We start from the raw sequence: 8,039 nt of genomic DNA on the forward strand, positions 1-8,039 counted from the left end.
CGGCAGTAACCCTCATCAGGCGGAGTGCCGAGTGAAATCGATGTATTTTCTTCGCAAGTTGTGAAATTTATGTTTTGTGATCACAGATATTTTGTAGTCTGGGATTTTTGTCATGGACAGGAAGGTGGAACGAAAAGCCGACGTAAAACTTTGCGTTAAACTTGAAAATTCTGCAACAGAGACATTGAGCATGCTTCTGCAAGCTTACGCCGACGAGACAATGGGGCATTCAGGATATTTCGAGTGGCAAGGGCGCTTCAAAAGCGGAACAAAGTCCTCGGAAGATGACGAGCGATCTGGAAAACCTGTCACAAGCGTCACCCCCGGGAATGTGAAGAAATATAATTAGCTGGTGCATGAGGATCATCGGAGGACAATTAATGACATTGCTTATGTTGTTGATCTGTGTTATGGGTCCGTGCAGGCAATCCTATTGTCTGAATTGAACATGCGGCGTTTTTTCTGCCAAGTTTGTCGCCTGCTTGCTGACTAGTGAGCAGAAAGAACATCACATCGAAGTCTTTCAATATTTTCTTCAGCGAGTCGCTGATGACCCATGCTTCATGTCGAGAATCATCATCGGCAACAAGAGTTAGGACTATGCATACGACTCTGAGACGAACCTGCAGTCGTCACAATGCAAGAGCCTTTTATCTCAACGACCGACGAAGGCACAACGAGAATCGCAGTTTAATCAAGGGCATGCTCATCAATTTTTTGGATCCAGGCGAAACCATTACGGCGGAGAAGTACTGTCAGCAAATGGATGAAATGCATAAGAAACTCCGATAATAACAGCCAGCATTTGTCAAGAGAAAATGACTAATCCTTCTCTACGACAACGCTCGGCCGCACGTCGCGCAACTGAATCCGCAGAAGTTGAACGAATTGAGCTACAAAACTCTGCCTCATCCGACATACTTGCCAAACGTCTCGCTTACTGACTACCATTTTTTCAAGCATCTCGACAACTTTCTGCGTGAGAAATGCTTAAAAAACCAAGACGATGCCAAACACGCCTTCAACGACTTCATCGCTACCAGAACGCAGGATTTTTACGCTACTGGCATGAATTAACTTGTTTCGAGCTGGCAAATGTGTGTTGATTCTGATAGTATTTATTTTGATTAATAAAGTTTTGCTTGAGCCGATATATGTGCATCTGAATTTAAAGGTTAAAAACCGCAAAAACTTCCTTCACAACCTAATATATATACACGTATATATACATATATACATAGATATACATATACATATGCGTGTGTATAAACAAATACCAAACACACACACACACACACACACATATATATATATATATATATATATATATGCGAATATAAACAAGAAGGGTAGTAATATTATTTACTACCAGGTGCCCAGCACAAAAGACGAATTAGTCATAAGACAAAAATATTATTCATATAGAAAAATATTATTCATGTAGTTATACAATTAAGGGCTCCTAATTTTTGTGTTCCCAGCACTCGGCATCTTTATTTAGGAGCCCTTAATTGTATATATATATATATATATATATATATATATAGATAGATAGATAGATAGATAGATAGATAGATAGATAGATAGATAGATAGATAGATAGATATACATACACACATACATACATTCATACATGTACGCAGTCATACATACATAAATACATACCTACTTATCTATATATATATATATACCTCTGTATGAATATGTAAACGTCTATGTATAAATATGCGCTGGTAGGTAGGTAGGTAGGTAGGTAGGTAGGTAGGTGGGTAGGTAAGGAGGTGAGTGGCTGGGTAGGTAGGAGGGTAATGTAGATAATAGCTGCATATTCTGCAACTTTCTTCATATAGTGAAACCTTTTCACTTTTAGTGCCAGTCTTTGGATTCTGAGAAGAAATGAAACAGTATTCTACGAATGTACTTACCAACCAACCAACCCACCAACCTAATTTCCAGCCTATCTAGCTACAGTTCCTTTTGCATAGCAACATGCATGCATTAATACACATGTATATACGTTTAAACACATAAACCTACATACATGACTATGTTTAAGATCAGCACTGACAAAATGGCGTTTGGCATGTGAAAATATATTTGACAAACTTCTTTGATAGCGTCACAAGTGCTATTCTATTGAAATAGATACCTTTCCCGCTGCTACGTATTAGAAAGATCATATCTGGCTAACGGTAATTGCACTTGTAGTGCATTGAAAATTTATGAAAGATGAATATCGTATGATACGAAAGTTAATTGATTAAGTATCGCAATGACTTCAATCCAATTTGCGAGATAGATTCAAGAGACGTTCCACACTCTTGTCTGTCTGCTTGGTTAACATCGATTCTAACATTAATACAATGATGAAGCAACCATTAAAATATGAGTCATACTTTACCTGTGACAAGCGGAATTTTGATTTATGCAGTTGGAAACCTGTGGATTACACTGATTGGTTTGCAATATAAATGGAATCTTCATTCAAGTATATGGTAATTTTAGGGGACACAATATCTCCTTTGGAATTTCGCAAACAACAGTTTTCTTCTAATGACGCCTCAACGTCGCTGATCAACCACCAATTGATGCAGCAACATCAATCAGAATGGCTTCTATAATTAGTTGCTCAACCTTATTAGAAATAGCAGCTAAATTCTACCTTAAATCATGTTATTATCTTCAAAAATGTAATTTTGGGGCAAGAAAGTGTCTGCTCAATCAGCTAAATAATCAGCTTATTAACAAAATAATCAATATATTTCTAAAATCTATATAAAGAGCGTTGGAATAACAGCGTGATCTCGTGGTTTGGGTGTTATTGATCATTGCCATAAGAGCGTGTTCAATTTGGTACGTTGTATCCATGAGGAAAAAAAAACCAAAACTTCCGTTTACATACCCCTGTTGTGTCAGCTTAAATGTGTACCCGCTCAGTGCTGGTGAGTCCTCCCTTTCCATAGGTGTTATCGTTTTGGTCATGCCGGATGTCCAAAAAAGCATTTATGCCTATTCACGATTCCATAAGTACCTTAAACATTTAGTGAAATAGTATTCGTTACAAAGGCATACCCGCCTGTGAATGAATGCCTTGGTTTTTGTGTTTTTATTAACGTTCGTCACGCGACCGGGCCTGGATTTTAGGGGGCAGTACTGACGATCGCAGGATCAGTGTTTCGATACCCGGACACTGTGTTGCGTCGTGTTCTTGAGTAAAACAATTTAGTTCATATTATTCCAGTGGACTCAACTGTAAATAAATAATTTTGCGATGGTTCGGCGTCGCAATCAACGGGTAATTTGTGATTTTGGTCCCTTATACGCGAGACAAATAAGTTAACCAGGTAACTGACTCGTTAGAAGTTTAATGAAATGAATAATGGGTATGAAGTAATAAAAGCTTGAATGTTCATTTGTTTTATGCTGCGTTTCCGAAGTAGAATACGTTTGTTTGCCAAGATTCGCCTTGATTCATACAATTAAATATTTGGTGCCACGCCAGCAACTACGCGGTATTTAGCTAATAAACCTTCCTGCTATAGTCACAAGGCCTGAAATGTTGAGGGAGCAGGATCGTCAATTATATCGTCCTCAGTACTGAGACCGTCCTTATTTTATCGACCACAAAACGATGAAAAGTAACGTTGACCTCAGCTAAGTTTGAATTCAGCACGTAAAGCCGGAAAAATATCGTTATGCATATTGTCCAGCGGATTGACTATTCTGCATGCTCGCTGCCTTCCTTCTGCTAAAAATATAAGTTTTCATATACAGACTAAGTAAAAGACCCTTGTTTATTCTTTTACTTTCTAATTCTCTTATTTGCTTTAGTCATATGACTGCGGCCATGATGCAGCACCTCCTTCAGTCGAGCTAATCGACCCCAGGACTTATTCTTTGTAAGCCTAGCGCTTATTCTATTTGGTCTTTTTTGCCGAACCGCTATGATACAGCGAGGTAAACACACAAGCATCAGTCGTCAAGCGATATTAGTAGGACAAACACAGACACACAAACACAGACACACACACAGATATATATATGCGACGGGCTTCTTTCAGTTTCCTCCTACCAAACCCACTGACAAAATTTTACTCGGCCCGAGGGTATAGTAGAAGACACCTGCCCAATGTGCCACGCAGTGGGATTGAACTCGGAACCATGTGGTTGGGAAGCAAGCTGCTTACCACACAGCCACTCCTGCGCCCTTATTTTTGTCTATGATCATTCTTAACAAAATTAATGTCATAGAGATAATCTGATATTCTTAATTTAATGTAGGTATTCCCGGTATTTTTAAATGAGAAATGTGAATAAATGTAAATAGTTGCTTATATATTTTATGGGCAGAAAATGTTTTCTATTGTCCTAACAAGTTTCATCTCTTTTGGATATTCATCAGAGAATACGTCCCCACATTTGCTGCCAAAGATGACGGATAATTCTAAATAGCCTTGATAAGAAGGAATGATAACGGGGGTAATGTTGGAATTGTCAAGCACAAAACTACTAACACATTATCATTATCATCTTTGTCGTCTTCGTCATCGTCGCCGCTGTTGTCATCGTCGTTCTTATCAACAACATCAGGGCCATCGTCATCGCTGACAGTGTCGTCATTCCCATGAATATCACCCAAAAAGAAAATAAAAAACAGAAAAAACTTGTAAGTCAAACCGATATTATATAAATGTACACAACATTGTAGACATGCGTACAAAGTATTTAACTGTGAAAATCATAACATATTTGTCTGGAAAGAAAAGAGGGTAAATATGCATATACATACTTACATATATATATATATATATACATACATACATAAATACACACATGTATGTATACATACATACATATATATGTATATATATATATATATATATATATATATGTACGTATATATGTATATATAAGTATGTGTATATATAACGAAATTATATAAAAACGGGAAAAACGAAATCGTCGCCATTTTTTTTATTCGTGTGCATTCATTCATTTACTTATTTAATTATTTATTTATTCATTTGCTACGTCTATTTGTAATAAGATAATATATTTTATGTTCCACTGATAACTGACAAAGCATTAAACCTGCTGCAACGAACAAAAAGTTAAAAAAAAAATATAGAAAAATATCTACATATCCCTTTGGTTTGTTTTTGTTGGTGTTTTTTATTTTATTTTAACTGTTCCGTTTTAGAATGTGTGTCTGTATAGCAGAAAAAAGGGTTTTGATGAGTAAGGTCCTTCCTAATATTTCAGTGTTCACTGGACCCTAAAATGAAAGTAAAAAAAATGTGATGCTTTTCTGTTATTGACTTTGCGTCTTCATTCATCACGATGCAATTTTCTCGATGGCAAAAAGTAAAAATAAAGAGAAACAAAATGGAGAAATTCAAAATGATACAAAATGACACAAGACAACAAATGAAAAATAAATAAAAGGACATTTTCAATTGAATTATACATATTTATGTTCTTATTTTATTATATTTTATTATATTTTATCTTTATTTTATTCATTTTTGTCTTACATAGCGACCAATCAACGTTTGCTTATTTCTATCTGTAGTTATGTCGCAAGCTGTATTTATGCATATATTTATACATATATAGACTAAACATACACACACACACACACACACACACACACACATATATATATATATATATATATATATATATATATATATATATACATATATGTCTGTGCAAGTGTGTATGATTCTATATGCAATATATATAAATATATATATATATATATATATAATACACACGTACTTATTTGTATGTATGTGTTATATATACATATATATATATGTATGTATGTATATATATATATATACACACCTATATACATACATTAATATATGTGTAATTATATAAATGTGCGTGTGTGTGTGTGTGTGTGTGTGTGAGAGTATGTGTGTGTGTGTGCATGTGTGTAAATATATGTATATGTGCATGCAGGTTACAAAATGCAATAAATATGTAGTGACTGCGACAGCAGTTTTTGTTCCGCAAAGACCATCAAAGAAGTGATGACCACGCATATTGCTGTGTTCGCGTTTAATTTACCCTCCACTCTTGAAATATTTTCCTTAATTTTTCCTCGTCGTCCCTGTCGACTTCATCACCATTGCCCTTCCTTCTTAGCATCAACATCACCAGAATTATCATCCTTATAATGTTCTTCACTGTCCTCTCCTTTCAAGTATTCCCTGTCTTCACCCTCCTCCTTGTCGAAGGCATCATCATTGTAAAATCAATGAGCCTTAGCGTCTTTGTTGCCCTCATCCAAAGGTTAGAATCCTTTGCTACCAATTTCTAACACGAAATTGGGGAGTGCTAATGGAAAGCATTGCTAAGGTTTGTGTCAAACACAAGCATTGTAATTAAAATGTAATTGTGAATTCCGTGTGTGATAATAGTCAAGACAATCTCATTAGATCTATGTATCAGAAAATACACTCTTTTAAGTTTTTACTACGAAACCATTCTGGATTTGGCCTACGGCACTTCATCATGCGATGAGCTAATAAGAAGATTAACGCGATGAAAGCCATTAGATTTGCAATGAGAAAAATCCTATTAATTTCAAGTCTTGTGAAACAAAGATTTTCTATACTCCTTATAGCGTTTCGACTTCAGTCTCTAAATTCGGAAAACCAATAACTCAAGGATAAACTAAAAGACTTCTTTTAATTCCTAAGACAAAAAAAAAACAAACAAAAAAAACAAGCGTAAATCATCGGTTCCCACTTTCTCTTCTGTGTCATGGTGCCTCAGCATTGTTCGCTGCAAAATAGCCATAATACCGGTTTATGAACTAAGTAATGGGAGGAATAGAGAAGAGGAAGTGGAATAAAGATTCATCTTTTATTCTTTTGCTTGGTTCAATTATTCAAATGTGGCCATGCTGGAGCAGTACTTAAAGGGTTTAATCGAATAAATACACCCAAATAATTATTTTCCAGACTACTAACTTATATATATATACATATATATATATATATATATATATATATATATATATATATATATATATATAATATATATATATATAATATATATATATATATAAGATAGCGGTACAACATTGCACCAATATTTACTGGAAATAGCAGCCGATGATATACGACGCTATAGTAAAGCTTCACTGCATATATATAGTGGCAAAAATGTTTATTTATACTTTAACCTAATGCTGCTTTATATTACTGGCAAGCAATACTTTGTTTTGCACTATTTAACAATTCTTTTTTGGTATATATATATATATATATATGTGTGTGTGTGTTAGTGTGTGTGTGTATTAAGACACAGATAGGGGCACCTAATCAATGGCTGGAATCTTTTAGTAGCTCTTATTTTAATAAAGAATGTATTAAATGATTTATCTCTCTCTGGTTGGAGTACTTTTTTTGCTTATCCTACATCAACAAACAGTTAACTGCACACACACACACACACACACACACACACACACATACATATATATATATATATATATATATTATATATATATATATATATATATATATATATTTATATAGACACAGAAAGAGAGATAGAAAGAAAACAATAGATAGTTTGATAGATAAATAGATAGATAGATAAACACACATACATACATACAAACATACAGACATGCATACATACATACATACATACATACATACATACATACATACATACATACATACATACATACATACATAGAACAGGCTTTCCCAGTGTTTCTGCCAATCAAATTAACTTACAAAGCGTTGGTCGCCCCAAGGCTGTAGCAGCAGACACTTGCCCAATATGCCGCACACTAAGAGTGACACCAGAATCACGTGACTGCAAAACGATTAAAAAAACATAATGTTGAATATAAAATTTGTGATATACAGGTTCGAATTGGATGAATAACCGATGTCATTATCGAATTCGTACCTGGACAAATGAGTAGAGAAATGGGGTTCTGCATGCGCATACATATAAACTGTTCAACTGACATTCAATCTACATCAGCATTTCCAATTACTAGACTT

The sequence above is a fragment of the Octopus sinensis genome, linkage group LG7 (assembly GCF_006345805.1).
Source record: "Octopus sinensis linkage group LG7, ASM634580v1, whole genome shotgun sequence".
Classification (NCBI taxonomy): domain Eukaryota; kingdom Metazoa; phylum Mollusca; class Cephalopoda; order Octopoda; family Octopodidae; genus Octopus; species Octopus sinensis.